This window comes from Heterodontus francisci, chromosome 36, assembly GCF_036365525.1.
Source record: "Heterodontus francisci isolate sHetFra1 chromosome 36, sHetFra1.hap1, whole genome shotgun sequence".
In the NCBI taxonomy this organism is placed as follows: Eukaryota; Metazoa; Chordata; class Chondrichthyes; order Heterodontiformes; family Heterodontidae; genus Heterodontus; species Heterodontus francisci.
In genome coordinates, this window is record NC_090406.1 from 35,528,942 (window position 1) to 35,547,599 (window position 18,658).

Below are 18,658 nucleotides of genomic sequence, written 5' to 3' on the forward strand. Positions count from 1 at the left end.
GCTGTATATAGAAAATTCAGAGGGGAAGTGAAAAAATAAATAATAATACTAAAGAGAGAGTATGAGAAGAGTTCGGCAGCCAACATAAAAGGGAATCCAAAAGTGTTCTAGAGTCATAGAGTTATACAGCACAGAAACAGGCCCTTCGGCCCATCGTGATAGTCTGTGATAGCATGAATATGAAGTTGGCTGAGTGATAGGAAACAGAAAGTAATGGTGATCTGTTGTTTTTCAAACGGGAGGAAAGTGTATAGTAGGGTTCCCCAGGGGTCAGCATTAGGACCACTGTTTTTCTTAATCTATATTAATGATCCAGATTTGGATGTGCAGGGCACAATTTCAAAATTTGCAAAGGACACAAAACTTGGAAGTATTGTGAACTGTGAGGAGCATAGTGATAGACTTCAAGAGGACATAGGCTGGTGGAATGGGCAGACATGTGGAAGATGAAATTCAATGCAAATAAGTGTAAAGTGATTCATTTTCCTCGGATGAATGAGGAAAGAAGGTATAAAATAAAGGGGCTGCAGGAGCAGAGGAACCTTGGGGTATTTGTGCACAAATCGTTGATGGTGGCAGGGCAGCCTGAGAAAGCAGTTAATAAGGCATAAGGAATCCTGGGCTTTATAAATGAAGTACAATAGCAAGGAAGTTAAGGGAAACCTTTATAAAACATGGGCTCAGCCTCAACTGGAGTATCGTGTTCAATTTAAGAAGGATATAAAGGCATTGATGAGAGTGCTGAAAAGGTTTACGAGAATGGTTCTGGGATGAAAAACTTCAGTTACATGGATAGACTGGACAAGCTGGGACTGTTCTCCTTAGAGAAGGTTGAGAGGAGATTTGATAGGGGTGTTCAAAATCAGGAGGGGTCTGGACAGAGTGGATAGGGAGAAACTGTTACCATTGGTGGAAGGGTCAAGAACAAGAGGACATCGATTTAAGGTGATTGGCTAAAGAGTCCGAAGTAACATGAGGAAAAACCTTTTTACACTGCGAACGGTTAGGATCTGGAATGCACTGCCTAAAAGTGTGATGGAGGCAGATTCAATCATGGCTTGCAAAAGGAAATTGGATAATTGTCTAAAGAAAAGAGATTTGCAGGGCTATGGGGAAAAGGTGAGTGAGTGGGACTAGATGAGCTGCTCTTACAGAGAGCCAGCATGGACACAATTGGTCAAATTTCCTTCTTCTGTGCTGTAACCATTCTATGAAAGCAGCCTTCCTAGCTGCCATTAAGGGGGCCACAACTAGCCTACAATTTGCCTTCTGGGGCCTTGTAGTTGCACATCTCTCTTGGACTGCCTCATGCTCCAGGGTGGTCTGCTTAGCATCATAAAGCTCCTTCATTATGCTATAGATACATGTATTGGGCTGGTCAAATAGTAGGGGAAAACACATAGGTATGAAGGGAAACAAATATGCCCATGGAGTGTGAGGTGCCTTTAGGAATTTAGTGGTGATGTTAATTTTGTGATTTACATTGTAAGGACAGAGTGAATGTGGAGGTCATGCTTCTGACAATGAAAGAGAAAAGCTACTGGAAGCTGGAAGAGCATCACTTAACTCCTCGAAGGCTCCAGAAGAACTGTTCCAACCACCCAGCTCTCAACTTCTTATTATTTGTGGAGCACCTTGTAGAAATAGATGATTAGAAAACAAAGGCAAAATACAGTGATGCTGGAAATCTGAAATAAAAACAGAAAATGCTGGAAATACACAGCAGGTCTGGCAGCATCCATGGAGAGAGAAACAGGATTAACGTTTTCAGTCTGTAATCACAGACTTGAAACGTTAACTCTGATTCTCTCGACATAGATAATTAGAAATGTGAGTTAACAGGCATATTCCGAGGAAGTGGTTTTATTTAGTATTTGAGAATGTTCTTTATATTAAAGGATTTGATAGAGAAAAACTATTTCCTCTGGTGGGGGAGTTCAGATCAAAGGAGCATAACCGTAAAAATAGAACTGGACTGTTTAGGGGTTAAGTCAGGAAGCCAGAAATGCTCCATCCATCAATATTGGCGACCACGCTCTGGAAGTGGTTCAAGAGTTCACCTACCTAGGCTCAACTATCACCAGTAACCTGTCTCTAGATGCAGAAATCAACAAGCGCATGGGAAAGGCTTCCACAGCTATGTCCAGACTGGCCAAGAGAGTGTGGGAAAATGGTGCACTGACACGGAACACAAAAGTCCGAGTGTATCAGGCCTGTGTCCTCAGTACCTTGCTCTATGGCAGCGAGGCCTGGACAACGTATGTCAGCCAAGAGCGACGTCTCAATTCATTCCACCTTCGCTGCCTCCGGAGAATACTTGGCATCAGGTGGCAGGACCGTATCTCCAACACAGAAGTCCTCGAGGCGGCCAACATCCCCAGCTTATACACACTACTGAGTCAGCGGCGCTTGAGATGGCTTGGCCATGTGAGCCGCATGGAAGATGGCAGGATCCCCAAAGACACATTGTACAGCGAGCTCGCCACTGGTATCAGACCCACCGGCCGTCCATGTCTCCACTTTAAAGACGTCTGAAAACGCGACATGAAATCCTGTGACATTGATCACAAGTCGGTTGCCAGCGTCTGCCAGAGCTGGCAGGCAGCCATAAAGGCGGGGCTAAAGTGTGGCGAGTCGAAGAGACTTAGTAGTTGGCAGGAAGAAAGACAGTGGCGCAAGAGGAGAGCCAACTGTGTAACAGCCCCGACAAACAAATTTTTCTGCAGCACCTGTGGAAGAGCCTGTCACTCTAGAATTGGCCTTTATAGCCACTCCAGGCGCTGCTTCACAAACCACTGACCACCTCCAGGCGCTTATCCATTGTCTCTCGTGATAAGGAGGCCAAAGAAGACTTCTTCACATAAACGGTGATAGAAATTTGGACCTCTCTACCCCAAAAAACTGTTGAGGCTGAAGGGCAATTAAAAATTTCAAAACTGAGATTGATAGACTTTTGTTAGGCAAGGGCATTAAGGGACATGGAATGAAAGCGAGTAGATGGAGTTAAGATACTTATCAGCCATGATCTAATTGAATGGAGGAACAGATTTGAGAGGCCGAATGGCCTCCTGCTGTTTCTGTGTTCCTATTTGTAAAGATTGTACAAAAATGCATTTGCCACATAGATTTCAGCGTATCTGGGCTGGACACCCTAGGCTGGATCGACTCTGGACCCCATGAAGTCCATTGGCATTAGGTCAAGCATGGGCAAGGTAACAGCCTACTGATTACCACCTACCGTCCTCCCTCAGCTGATGACTCAGTACTCCTCCATGTTGAACACCACTTGGAGGAAGCACTGAGGGTGGCAAGGGCACAAAATATACTCTGGGTGGAGGACTTCAATGTCCATCACCAAGAGTGGCTCGGTAGCACCACTACTGACCGAGCTGGCCGAGTCCTAAATGACATAGCTGCTGGACTGGGTCTGCGGCAGGTGGTGGGGGAACCAACACGAGGGAAAAACATACTTGACCTCATCCTCACCAATCTGCCTGTCGCAGATGCTTCTGTCCATGACAGTATCGGTAGGAGTGACCACCACACAGTCAATCGTGTTGTGTGGCACTATCTCCGTGCTAAAAGGGATAGATTTCGAACAGATCTAGCAATGCAAAACTGGGCATCCATGAGGCGCTGTGGGCCATCAGCAGCAGCAGAATTGTACCCAACCACAATCTGTAACCTCATGACCCCACTCGACCATTACCATCAAGCCAGGAGACCAACCCTGGTTCAATGAAGAGTGCAGGAGGGCATGCCAGGAGCAGCACCAGGCATACCTCAAAATGAGGTGTCAACCTGGTGAAGCGACAACCCAGGACTACTTGCATGCCAAACTGCGTAAGCAGCATGCGATCACCTCAGCAGCAGCTAAGCGATCCCATAACCAATGGATCAGATCTAAGCTCTGCAGTCCTGCCACATCCAGCCGTGAATATTGGTGGACAATTAAACAACAAACTGGAGGAGGTGGCTCCACAAATATCCCCATCCTCAATGATGGGGGAGCCCAGCACATCAGTGCGAAAGATAAAGCTGAAGCATTTGCAACAATCTTCAGCCAGAAGTGCCGAGTTGATGATCCATCTCGGCCTCCTCCTGAAGTCCCCAGCATCACAGATGCCAGACTTCAGCCAATTCGATTCACTCCACGTGATATCAAGAGAGGACTGAAGGCACTGGATACTGCAAAAGCTATTGGCCCTGACAATGTTCCGGCAATAGTACTGAAGACGTGTGCTCCAGAACTTGCTGTGCCCCTAGCCAAGCTGTTCCAGTACAGCTACAACACTGGCATCCACCCTTCAATGTGGAAAATTGCCCAGGTATGTCCTATACACAAAAAGCAGGACAAGTCCAACCCAGCCAATTACCGCCCTATCAGCCTACTCTCAATCATCAGTAAAGTGATGGAAGGTGTCATCAACAGTGCCATCAAGCGGCACTTGCTTAGCAATAACCTGCTCAGTGATGCTCAGTTTGGGTTCCACCAGGGCCACTCAGCTCCTGACCTCATTACAGCCTTGTTTCAAACATGGACAAAAGAGCTGAACTCAAGAGGTGAGGTGAGAGTGACTGCCCTTGACATCAAGGCAGCATTTGACCGAGTATGGCATCAAGGAGCCCTAGCACAACTGAGGTCAAAGGGAATCAGGTGAAAACCCTCCGCTGGCTGGAGTCATACCTAGCACAAAGGAAGATGGTTGTGGTTGTTGGAGATCAATCATCTGAGCTCCAGGACATCACTGCAGGAGTTTCTCAGGATAGTGTCCTAGGCCCAACCATCTTCAGCTGCTTCATCAATGACCTTCCTTCAATCATAAGGTCAGAAGTGGGGATGTTCGCTGATGATTGTACAATGTTCGGCACCATTCGTGACTCCTCAGATACTGAAGCAGTCTGTGCAGAAATGCAGCAAGACCTGGACAATATCCAGGCTTGAGCTGATAAGTGGCAAGTAACATTCGCGCCACACAAGTGCCAGGCAATGACCATCTCCAACAAGAGAGAATCTAACCATCTCCCCTTGACATTACCATCGCTGAATCCCCCACTATCAACATCCTAGGGGCTACCATTGACCAGAAACTGAACTGGAGTAGCCATATAAATACCGTAGCTACAAGAGCAGGTCAGAGGCTAGGAATCCTGAGGCGAGTAACTCACCTCCTGACTCCCCAAAGCCTGTCCACCATCTACAAGGCACAAGTCAGGAGTGTGATGGAATACGCTCCGCTTACCTGGATGGGTGCAGCTCCAACAACACTCAAGAAGCTCGACACCATCCAGGACAAAGCAGCCCGCTTGATTGGCACCCCATCTACAAACATTCACTCCCTCCACCACCGACGCACAGTGGCAGCAGTGTGTACCATCTACAAGATGCACTGTAGCAATGCACCAAGGCTCCTTAGACAGCACCTTCCAAACCCGCGACCTCTACCAACTAGAAGGACAAGGGCAGCAAATACATGAAAACACCACCTCCAACTCACACACCATCCTGACTTGGAACTATATCGCCGTTCCTTCACTGTCGCTGGGTCAAAATCCTGGAACTCCCTTCCAAACAGCACTGTGGGTATACCTACCCCACATGGACTGCAGCGGTTCAAGAAGGCAGCTCATCACCACCTTCTCAAGGGCAATTAGGGATGGGCAATAAATGCTGGCCTGGCCAGTGACGCCTACATCCCATGAATGAATTAAAAAAAAGTGTTGGAACAAAGGGACCAGCCCCTGCTCCCCCAGTACACAGAACAGATGTGGTCAGACCAGTTTAGTCACATTGACTAACTGGCTGTTGCAGAGTTTTGAACAGAGAGTTTTAAATTGGAGAAACAGTGTTTGAAGCGAGAAAACTGTTTGCTCCTGGACTGAAAAGACCTCTCGCGGCGGCTCACCGTAGCCTCTCCTGTCTGCACTCATCTTTTCCTCAGTTGCTTTGGAATCCATTGAAGACACATGAACTTCAAGGGAGAGAAGTCTCCTACAGTGAACAAGGTTTAAGAAGAATACTGGGCTCCAACGAAAAGCAAGAATTACCTACGAGCAAGAACAACCTACAAGGACTCTACAGTGAGCTTGAAGCACAATAACAAGAAACTCTTCAGATATTGCCTAAAACCTTTCCACTTAATTTTTCTTCTCTTTTCTGTCCCTAGCATGTGTGTATCGCGTATGCATGCTAGCGTGGGCGTGTCGTGCATCCGCAGGCGTTAACCAAATTAGAGTTTAAGTTTAAATTTTAATAAATTTCATTTTTCTTCTGTAAACCTAAGAAAGCCTGTTTGTGCTCATTTCTTTACTTTATAATTGGAAAGTGGTGAACAAGGATTCACCAAGGGGGGGGCTCAAAACACAGTGTGTTTAAAAATAAAACCCTGTTACAGTAAGACCAGGTGAAGGCTGAAAGGGACCCCTAGACACCTTTCTCACCTGGTTGTAACAATAGCAGATTTCCTTTCTTCAAGGGCATTAGTGAACCAGATGGGTTTGTATAACAATGATAGTGGTTTCATGGCCGTCATTGGACTAGCTTTTTAAATTCCAATTATTAATTGAATTCCAATTCTACCTTTTGCCATGGTGGGATTCAAACACATGTCCCCAGTGCAATACCCTGGGTCTTTGAGTTGCTAGTTCAGTGACAATACCATGGGCGGCACAGTGGCGCAGTGGTTAGCACTGCAGCCTCACAGCTCCAGCGACCCGGGTTCAATTCTAGGTACTGCCTGTGTGGAGTTTGCAAGTTCTCCCTGTGTCTGCGTGGGTTTCCTCCGGGTGCTCCGGTTTCCTCTCACAGCCAAAGACTTGCAGGTTGATCGGTAAATTGACCATTAGCAATTGCCCCTAGTATAGGTAGGTGGAAGGGAAATATAGGGACAGGTGGGGATGTGGTAGGAATATGGAATTAGTGTAGGAATAGTATAAATGGGTGGTTGATGGTCGGCACAGACTCGGTGGGCCAAAGGGCCTCTTTCAGTGCAGTATCTCTAAACCACTACGCCACCGCCTCCCCAGCTTTTCCAGTCAATTTGAATGCAGCTTTCTCATCAAAACTCACACAAAAACGGTATCCATACAAACAGTCACTGCTGGGCATCTGTACATTGAATTATGCTGAAATCGCTGACTCCAATTCAAACAATAATTTACCTTCTCAGCTCCATAAATCCTGTTTTAGAGGATGCAGAATTGTACTTATTTTTTCTTGCACCCATGGAAATATTTTGACAGCTCAGACTGACCAGAAAATCTGTTAGGTAGAATTCTTTCACTGTGCCATTTTCAACACATTGATGGAATTCTCATGTTTGCCATTTTAGCTAAGTCATCAATTCTCAGGCTGATGATCGTACAATAGCAATACACAGCAATTTGATCAGTGTGTTAAAATAGCACATAGAAGAATTTCTAACATTGAGTGTTTGTTGAGAACCAGAGCACCCTCAATTCATACAAACAAAGCTTACATAACTGGCTGCTTTATGAATGACTAACCTTTGCATTTGCAGTTTTCAGAGTGTAGAAAATTAGGGAGTGATCTAATTGAGATGTTCAAGTTGATTAAAGCATTTGATCAGGCAGATAGAAAGAAACGATTTCCTCTGGTGCAGGAGTCCTCAGCAAGGGGACAATTGGCTGAATTTTTATAGCTCGCCACCGATCTTGGCACTTAAATATAAACATTCAATAAAAGATCGAAGCCCCTCTTCCACCCACCCCCAATGACCAACCAAGTTATTTATTTCCCTCTCCTCCCCGAAAAAACATTTTTGCCGGTCCCGAACTTGACCTTCAACCCCTTCCCATTATCCGCTCAGCCAATAGTAAGAGTTTTCCCCACCCCCCCCCCACCCTGAAAACTTCACTCCTCCCCCCTCCTCACTGAATGGAGATCCAAAGGCACGGGACCTCCGGAAACTGGCCGGAATATCGGTGTGGGACAGCCGTCAAGGAAAGATAAGTAATTATTTAGAGATTTAAATTTATTTAAATATTGAAATGAAGGTTCCGGCACCATGTGACTGGGGGACCGCCACAAGGCCTCACTACCGCCAGTAAAATGCGGCGGGACATTCCCGGGGTTAAGGTCCGTAGCAGGCCTCTCCCAGAAGGATTTTCTGGGGCCCCCACCACGACCCCTAATGTCAGGGGGCTGGTAAAATTCAGCCCAATATAAACTAAATGATACAATTTTAAAGGGGCTGCAAGAACAAAGAAACCTGGGAATGTACACACTGTTACGCCAATGTGCTTTGTTGAATGATAATTTGCTTTAATCCACTGACTGGAGATCTAAATTTATATTTTTTTAAAAGACATTTTAAAAAGATAAGCTGCTGGCAAAGGCATCCTTTCAGCTTGAGATGATCACCTAGTTTGCTATACTGTATCCTATATAGCAAATGACTGTGAGGAGAGAGATGAAATGTCTGTTAATATCTCAGCAAGAACCAAGACCCAGGAAGTTTAAAGGAACTCCCTGTTCTCTTTTGCAAGAAAGAAATACTGCTGACTGCTATGTTTTGAATCACTGAGTGACTGTCATGTGACAAGCCCCTCCCTATCTGTGGTTTTAAGCTGGTGTTTTCTCTGCAGCAGATGAGAAGCAACTGGACTCTGAAATGAGCAGAACCTAAGTAGGGGTCTCTCTCTCCATTCCAGATTTAAAGCTTTCAAATCCTGCTTGTTGACTGACCATCTTTGCATACTCCAGCTACAATCAGAAACCCCATTTGAGGAAATCATCCAAATCACTATCTCCAAGAGACTCACTGGACCAGTCATCTACCTCTTCAAACTAAAAGCCTCAGACTACTGAATTCAGCTAGAAGCCAGCCAAATTACCAATCTCCACAGACTGTATACCTTTTTTATTGACTCCACCTTAACCAATCTACCTTTCCCCACTCTGTAACCTATTTGTGTGTGTGTAAACCGCTAATGTGCGTGAGAGTGAAAGTTGGTGTGTTTATTATTTTATTAGTTTGGTTTAGATATAATAAAGTTAACCTCTTTCTTTTTTAACTCAAGAAAAGCTGTCCAATTGTTATGATCATAGCAAGTAAGTAATCAAACACCTACTGAATTGGCCAGTACATCTACTTTAAGAAAGAATTGAACCTGTTGTGTCAAACACGAAGAGGGAAAAAAGGGAAGCTCTTCGACTCCTCCTCACTTGACCATAACAAAACAAAAGCCTTTGAAGGAAGTTATGCTAAAGCTTTATATAAAAAAAACCAGTAAAGCTCCAGCTGAAGTATTGCGGTCAGTTTTAGGCACCACACTTTAGGAAGGGTTTGAAAGACATAGGAGAAGGTGCAGAGTGTATAAACTCTTAGAAAGAGTGATCCAATTATTCCGAGTCCCCTGCTCTTTCCCCACAGCCCTTCAATTGAGGAGTTTTGATATGCTGTTGAATATTTTCACTAATCATATTGACTGCTACACTCAGGATGCTTTACAAATGTTTTCTCTTTCAATAGATTCACAACAGTTTTTGTAACTGCAGCTTATCGTCTACAATCCAGAAGTTGTATAATTGTGGATAATCCGTCCTGTGCCCAATTGCATTACCTTAGGCCTAACATTTGCTACAAATGCAATAATATTCTTACAGAATTAAACATAATCTTGAGCTGTGCAAATATTTGAAATTGGTGGGATTATTATGCTCAGGGCCAAGATTTTGCAGGCTGAAAATGCCTTAAATATCTCTTGACAAAACCATGGAAAATGAGTCAGAAACAATGTGACAATGCTAAAACAGTATAATAATGGAACATGAATAAAATGAACAATGCAATGAGAAGCTTTTTTTTATGTTGTCTAATGCAACCTAAATGAGGCATGTGGAGTTCAGGTAAACAATGGCCATAATACCTGTTTCAATAACTTCTCCAGAAATTCTAAGACATTTAAAACAGCACAGCTTCTGCTTGTGCAAATACTGTCAGAGCTCATCATTTTGTACCCTTATGGTCCCTGCATCAAATTGACCTGCCCTTTTGAAGTACATAATGGCAGTTTTTCCATTATAGAGCTCCCTCTCAGACTTTGGTATGGCCTAAAAATTGCAGTCAGAAGATACAGAATCTTTCCTTGAAAATTCTTTTGATGTCAGGTTTTACAGACAAACTTGGAGTTGCATTTCAAACGGCCAACAGATCTTGGTCAACTACTTGACACAAAAAAAATAATGAGTACAGGGCAAATTTAATGATTCAGTGCTTCTGGCACAGAGATTCATTATAACGTATTAGACAGAAAATATGGAGGGAAGGAGTCAATCACTATCACCTCTGCATATGAAATCCCAATATGTGGTCCCATTGTATGATAGTCTGCACCTAGAGTACTAGTCCATACTTTTCATCCCCATTAAGGAGAACTTCTATTTATAGAGCCTCTTATTATGCCTCTCAAAAATATTTCAAAGGACTGCACATGCAAGGAATTAATTGTTGGAAGTGGATTTGGCTGTGGTTATTTAGGTATACAAAGTAGCTCAGCATTGGAACCAGCAGATATCCCGCCCTCCCCAAGCAGCTAGAAATGAGGCCTGAAGATGAATTTGGTGCGAGCCTCAGGCTGGCACAGACTGGCAAGCAGAGCCTTCGCTCTGCCAACTTTGGACTACTTCGAACACAAATCAAATTTCTTTCCCATGTCTTAGACTGAGGCTTAAACCCATAGCTTTCTGAGTCAGAAGTAAGAATGTTAGCAACTGAGCCCAGCAGGCATTTGAAGTATCCCACCTAAACAGTGCACTTGATGGGGTATAAATCTGTAAAAACGTAAGAGCATAAGAAATAGGAGCAGGAGTAGTTCATTTAAGCCAATTGAGCCTGCTCCGTTATTCAATGAAATCATAGCTGATGACCCCAGTGACACCTTCCAACACTATCCTTATCCAAAAATCTGTTGATCTCTGACCTGAATATATGATGACCAGAGTTGTTCACATGGCGGACGGGAGCATCCACTCACCAAAAAATCAATGGCAATCCCGCCTCTGCCAGGCCTGGGGATCCAGTCTGGATTTTGCGGTCCGCAGACCCTTAATTGGTCTTAGGCAGGACTTCCACCTTATTGAGGCAGGAAGTCCTGCCTAATGGAGCTGCGGGCCAATCAGCAGACCAGCGGTGCTTAGTCCGAGCAGCGCCACCAGGAACAGTGGCCACTGCTGGGACTGCAACCCAGCCCTGGAAAAAGGTAGGTTTTTGGGGCCTTGCTGGGGGTGATTGGTTGGGCCCCGGCCAGGCAAAGTGGGGGTGAGGGGGGGTCGATTGGGGAAACCGGGGGGGGGGGGGGGGGTGTTGGGCATTGGGGGTGTTTGGGGCATAGAGGGTGGCCCTCCGTCGGACACAGGGTGCCTGATCAGGAGGGGATCCCTCCCCCAGGCTGTCATAAATCCACCTACTTTTGTCAGGTGGTTTTTCTCAGGCCTGGGTTGCCCGCCTGCCAATGGTAAAATCCCCGTGGTGGCAGGAAGAGGTCCTTAAGTGGCCGTTAATTAGCCATTTAAGGTCCTTGATTGGCCTGGGGTGGGTGGGCTGTTTTCCACCACCCCCAGGGGGGTGGGGGTCGTAAAATCTGGCCTATGTCTTGGATGGTAGGGCAAAGTAGGCAATAGCAAATCAGCAGCCCATTTTGATCTCCCCCCAATTTTCTTTTCCATACAGCCAGGGCTCCAAAAATTCAAGTTTACTTTCTGCACCAAACCCAACCAATTTCTAACTAAGGTCTGCCACAGGTGGAACAGACAACTCACTATAATAAATATTTGAAAATACTCAAGATAATGAATGCTTTTGAACTACTGTATAAAAATGAGTGTAAACTGGTAGTAAAAGCAAAATACTGGAAATTTGAAATAAAAACAATGTGCTGGAAATACTCAGCAGGCCTGGCAGCATCTGTGGAGAGAGAAACAGAGTTAACGATTCAGGTCTTTGACCTTTCATCAGAACTGCCAAAGGTTCGAAACATAATACCCTTTGAGAAAATAAAAAGGTGGAGGGGGAAGAAGAACAAAAGGGAAGGTGTGTTACAGGGCAGAGGGAAGGAGAGATTAAATGACAAAGAAGTCACAGAACAAAGGCAAAGGGAGTGCTAATAGTTGTATTAAAAGACAAAGTATTAGTCCAGAGAGAGTGTTAATGGCAGAATAATGAAAAGCTCTGTCCAAAAGCAAAAATCTGAAAAACAAGTTTAAGATAGGCCCATGGTTAAAACATAAAACAAAATAAAAAGGCAGTTATGCTCTGAAATTGTTGAACTCAATGTTGAGTCCAGAAGGCTGTAGAGTGCCTAAATGAAAGATGAGGTTCTGTTCCTCGAGCTTGCATTCATGTTCACTGGAACACTATAACAGGCCAAGGACAGAAATGTTGGCATAGCAGCAGGGTGGTGAATTGAAATAGCAAGCAATTGGAAGCTCGGGGTTATGCTTGCGAGAATAGGGGGAAAAAAGCATTGCAGGTGATTCTTTGGCCACAATTAGCTGGCTATGATGGCCAAGTTCAATCCTGCCCTCTTTTGATGTGCTCACATTTACACTTTCCAGCAGGGGTCACAGAATAGCAGTCAGAAGCTTTCATTTTTCTCAGTGGACAAATGCACTGCCCAGTATGAAACTCAGTCATACAATGCATGATAATCCCAGTTCTGATCCCTTCTCCACATTCTCAGAAGAGGAACAACAGTAGGCCTCAGGTGCTTTGGAAGAAAAAATAGCCAATGTCCCTGCTTCTGATTGCTTTCCACTGATCTCTGCTAGAAAATTCATATTGTGTGCAGATGTCGGGTGAGGAAAAGAGCATCCTTGACTGCGATGCCCCCCCCTTCCCAGTTAAATAGCCTGCCAATACTCAGGCTTGGATGTTCTATTTCAGCATTCCCAGCACACACCAAGAGTACATATTGCAAAATTTTGCACGTCAGTCCATGATTTTCAACCTTTCAATTAACAGTCAGAAAATAGTCAGATGCACAGGGTGCACTATTCTCAGAAATATGCTCCCTGCATCTGTCAGAAACACTGAAGTGGAATCCTGACCTCTCTGTATAGGTTTGCACATGAAGAATATCCACCTGGGCTCACGAGCAAAGGGGGACCAAGCCCTACACCCCTAAAATGAGTCAAACTTCAGAAGACAACAGGAGGAATTGGAAAAATTCTCCTGTTCTCTATTGATAACATACCCTGCACATCACTCAGCCAAGGAGCCCTTGCATCAAGCTGAAGAATATTAGCTTATAGATGTCCCTTGACGGTTATTTTACATTCCTCCACTTGATCCATTTTATCAGTAGGTGGCATAATGCATGCAGTAACCACAATAATTGGCTAATAAACTCTCTCAGGTTTTAGCTACAATGTAATACTAAATGGCAGAAATGATAAAATTGTCTCTTGTAAGGTTAATGCTAGTGTTTATGCAGCTGTGACAATAGGTGAAGGTAAAGTCATCTCTAACTTTATATAAAAGTATGAGGCAGGCTATCTTCTGTTCTTCAAATGAAAAGTGATGGATTTGCATTGTTTAAATGCCCAGAAGCCCAATGCTCCCTGTGTTGCCTCTTTCCAGATGTAGTCAGCCTTAAGGCAAATAGAAGATGATAGAAGCGGATGAACAGGAGCTTTTTTGCATAGCAGAGAGAAAAGCACAGTTACAATCTTTACTGCCTCAACTTTTCCACCTGCATGTCAACCAGCAAACCCTTCAAGCAATTTTAATTATATTTAAACATTGCCTGTATTGAGCATAATTCCAATTGCTGTTCCATTGTGTTCAGTTGTATGTTAATACAAATCCTTAAAGTTTGCCCTAGCTATGGTGGTTGTGAGCTATAACACTGAGGAAAGGATAGGACCCTCATCTCTAGTCTAGGCTTAGTTTCTCCAGCACTCTCCTCGGTGGTCTCCCAGCTATCCCAGAATTCCATGATCCTTATTCATCGTCCCTGTCCTCCCAGAGCTCCACTAGCTCTCTGTCCTCAGGCATATCAGCCTTAAAATCCTCACCCTTGTCCTCAAATCCCCTTTTAACTTTTCTCCACCCAACTCTGCAACCTCCTCCAGCACTATGTCACAGCTCATACACTCCTCTCATCTGATTCTAGTCTATTGTCATTCCTCCCTCTCCTTCACCATCTATGATAGCGATGTCAACCACCATCCCTATCCTTTGGAATTCTCTTACCAAAACCTTTTGCCATGCCACCTCTTTCCGCTCTCTTAAAAGTTACCTATTCAACTGTGGCTATGGCTACCTTCCCTATCTCCCTCCCCTACCTGGTGATTGCCACTTCCCAAACTAAAGTTTCTTGGGATATTTTGTTACCTGAAATACACCATATAAATGTTGATGTTAATTACAGGACTTTTTTGTTGCCTGCCAATTTGAACTCAGTGAGGGGGTAGGCAACAGTAAGAACAGTAGTTTGGGAGGAACAAGAAAGACAAGTTCAGAAGAGCAATGAGTGTGTCAATATGTACTTATACATGAAAGGTGGTACATAAATGCTAGAAGTTGATAATATGGTATCGATAAAATAGTGAGAGAGGGAAAGACAAGAAATTATGATGGAGAGAGGAAGCTGAGATATCCTGTATCCTGAGCAAGAGTGTAAAAAAAGTGCTAGAAAAAACATCCTAGAAATGGGAGCAATATTAAAATCTTGGATGGATTTGGATTTTATAAAATGTTAAATGATTGAGTGTGGAAGAATATCCAAGCTTCATCAGTTTTGCATTAATGTTTGACAATTTCAGCCAGTTAAATGAATGATTACAGCACTGCAGGGGCTCCGCTGGACTAGAGTTTTATTGAAAGGCTATTTTAATAACAGAAAACAATATTTCTGTATGATATAATATTACTCCAAGTATTTGAGACACTGTACTTGAGATTGCTCACTGTTATTTTACTAGTGTTTTCATGAGAATTTATTTTCCTATTTATTCTGCACTTCAGTGAGATTATCTGTTACACTAAGTATTTTACAAAATTCAGACTTACCAATTATATTATCTATATATTATTTTATGGGTAACCCCTTCATTGAAGAAGCTTTAAATCTTTGGCACATTAATGTTCAATGCATGTTATTTTATTTCACCCTATCAGCATCTCCTTCTGGCTGAGTCAGAGTTTATCCTCACTTACTAACTATTAATATGAACTTCCAGCTGGGGTGGTTTGTCAATGATTGGCTGTAGAACTTGGCTGACCTTTCCTTCCCTAATTCAGACACCAAGTTTAATTGTTATGCCCTACCTCCAGCCCAGCTGCATTCATCTAACTCAGAAGAGGCAAGGGACTGAATATGGGACTTCTACCAGGATGTGTAACTCAGCTATTTATTGTCTTAACAAATGAGTCACTAGAGAACCACAGGGACTTTCTTAACATAACTTTGAAAGTATTTTTCACCAGCTTAAGGTACCTAGTGCTCTTAATAGGTGCCCAGTGAGTAAAAACCCTGTAATGCTAACCTATAGAGACCACCCCGGTTCAATTCCTAGTCTGTGCTGAGTTGATTAATCTTAGCTGGGGCAGCAACTGAAAACAATAACTGGCATATATATATATAGTAGCCTCCCCACATTGTAAAGGCCTTCCAGAGCACTTTACAGATCAGAGAAAATTGGCACTGTGCAGGAGGGAACAGAATAGATAAAACAGATTTATGGGGCAGGGCCTGAAGAGCATTTGAATAGAAAAGCATCTAGTAGACTTTTGAAAACAGGAATGGCAGAGGAAAGGCACAAGGCTTTCGATAGGAAATTCCAGAGGGTAAGCTGACTGAAAGAGTTGCCATTAGAGGTGAATTGAAGAGGATGGGAAGAAGGAATACACTAGTGTTAAGGAAATCAAGGGTGCGAGCAAGGTCATAGGCTGTAGGAAGTAACTGAGCTTGGGTGTGGCAAAGCCATGGAGATACAAAGGTGTTGATAAAGAGGAAGAGCTACATAGTAAAGGATGCTGCAATTGGCCTCAACACTCCAGGTCAAGGAGCAGAAAGAAACAGTCATATTCCTGTAATTATTGCTATCCAAAGGTCATTCTGGATGCATGTATGAATGTAATACAGTATTATGCCTCCTACAGTCAAATAGCGTGTCAGCACTCAGCATGTGAATGACGATAGCTTTTTATGCAATATATGGCCAGCCCACCTGAGATCAGCTAATTCAGCAACATACCAAGGCCTCCCTGGTCTAAGTTCCACCCTGGCCTTTTACCCCTGAACCTTCAGGGGACCATCTTTTATCTTACTTACTCTTCAGAAAAGCATGAGGATGATTTCCAACAGGGCATAATTGCCCTGTTGTGGGACTTCACAGATTAAAATATCTGCATGGGCTTCTATAGCCCCTGTGTCCATGAAGCCAAGGCCACTAAGGAATACATGTGCTAAACTCACAGGTAATGACAGCGAAATGGCAGAAATATTAAATAATTAGTAGCTCCCGGTATTTACCAGGGAAATGAAAATGGTGGACATGACATTAGATGAAGAAATCATCATATATATATTATATATATACACATTGAAAATAGGGAGATAATTGATGCACTAATCAAACTTAGAGAGGATAAAACCCCTGGTCCAGATGGATTGCATCCATGCAATTAAAAAAGTTAGGGAAGAGATAGCAGAGGCATTTCACACATACATTAGAAAAGGGAATAGTGCCAAAGGACTGGAAGATAGTTAATGTGATTCTTACATATAAAAAATAAACTAAAACAAGTCCAGGGAACTATGCACCAATTAGCTTAACATCAGGAAAAATAATAGAACCCTTATTCAAAGATTAATAGAAAAACATCTAGAAACTAAAAATATAATGAAGAGTAATCAATACGGAATCCAAAAGGGAAGGTCATAATTGACCAACCTTATTGCATTCTTCGAAGAAGTAACAGAGAGGATCGATAAGGGTAATGTAGTAGACATAATATATTTAGATTTTCAAAAGGCCTTCAATAAGGTACCATATAGTAGACTCATGATTAAGGCCAATACATGTGGAGTTAGGGAGCAAGTAGCAGAATGAATAGCAAACTGGATACAGAACAGAAAACAAAGTTGGGGTTAAAGGTAGTTACTCAAACTGGCAAAAGGTGGGAAGTAATATTTCACAGGGTCAAAGTTGGGACCATTATTGTTCACTATTTACATAAATGATTTGGACTCAGGAATTGGAAGTACAATTGCAAAATTTGCAGATGATATCAAATTTTTTTTTAGAGATACAGCACTGAAACAGGCCCTTCAGCCCACTGAGTCTGTGCCAACCAACAACCACCCATTTTATACTAATCCTACATTAACCCCATATTCTCTACCACATCCCCACAATTCTCCTACCACCTACCTACACTCGGGGCAATTTACAATGGCCAATTTACCTATCAACCTGCAAGTCTTTGGCTGTGGGAGGAAACCAGAGCACCCAGCGGAAACCCACACAGTCATAGGGAGAACTTGTAAACTCCACACAGGCAGTACCCAGAACTGAACCCAGGTTGCTGGAGCTGTTGTGCTAACCACTGCACCACTGTGCTGCCCATAATCATAATGACAAACTGGTGCTGAAGAAGGAGGCACCTGGATTTAAACCAGGGACTGCTTGATCTGCAGTCAAATGTTCTCCCACTGAGCTATACCCCCATTGGGTTAAGAGGTATAGTTAATACAGAGGAGGACTATAACAAAATATAGGAAGACATTAATAAACTTGCAGAATGGCTGTATAATTGTCAAATGAACTTCAAATATAGATAAGTGTTAGGCGGTACATTTTGACAGAAAGAACAAGAGGGCCGCATACTCCTTGGAAAATAACTGTCTAAATGGGGTGGGAGAGCAGAGGAATCTGGAGGCACAGATATACAAATCACCAGAAGTTAATAAGGAAATTTTAAAAAGCACTGGGATTTATTTTATAAGGGATAGAAGTGAAAAACAGAGAAATTATGTTAAACTTGCATAGAACCTCGGTTAGCAACATGTGGAACAGTTGGGGTTGCCATATTATAAAAAGAATACAGAAACACGGGAGAAGGTGCAAAAAACATTTACTGGAATTATACCAGAACTGAGAGGTTAGACCTATAAGGAAAGATACATACAAACATATGAATTAGGAGCAGACGTATGTCATTCGGTCCCTTGAGCCTGCTTCACCATTCAATCATGGCTGATCTGATTGTAACCTCGACTACCCCCGATAGCCTTTCGCCCCCTTTCTTATCAAGAATCTATCTACCTTTGCCTTAAAAATATTTAAAGACTCTGCTTCCACTGCCTTTTGAGGAACAAGACTCATAACCCTCTGAGAGAAAAGAAAATCTCCTCATCTCTGTCTTAAATGGGTAACCCCTTAGTTTTAAACAGTGACCCCCTAGTTCTAGATTCTCCCACAAGGGGAAACATCCTTTCAACATTCACCCTGTCAAGACCCTCAGGATCTTATATGTTTCCATCAAGTCACCTCTTACTCTCCTAAACTCCAGTGGATACAAGCCTACCTGTCCAACCTTTTCTCAGAAGACAACCCGCCCATTCCAGGTATTAGTCTTGTAAACTTCTCTGAACTGCTTCCAATGAATTTACATCCTTCCTTAAATAA

At 43.3% G+C, this 18,658-nt stretch overlaps 1 non-coding gene across 1 annotated transcript; it reads right to left on the reverse strand.

Moving 5' to 3' along the window:
• Nucleotides 1–17,625: 17,625 nt before the first annotated feature.
• Nucleotides 17,626–17,697, reverse strand: trnac-gca (transfer RNA cysteine (anticodon GCA)). The gene has a single exon. It is a non-coding gene; the product is annotated as a tRNA-Cys (tRNA).
• Between the last annotated feature and the right edge of the window lie 961 nt (nucleotides 17,698–18,658).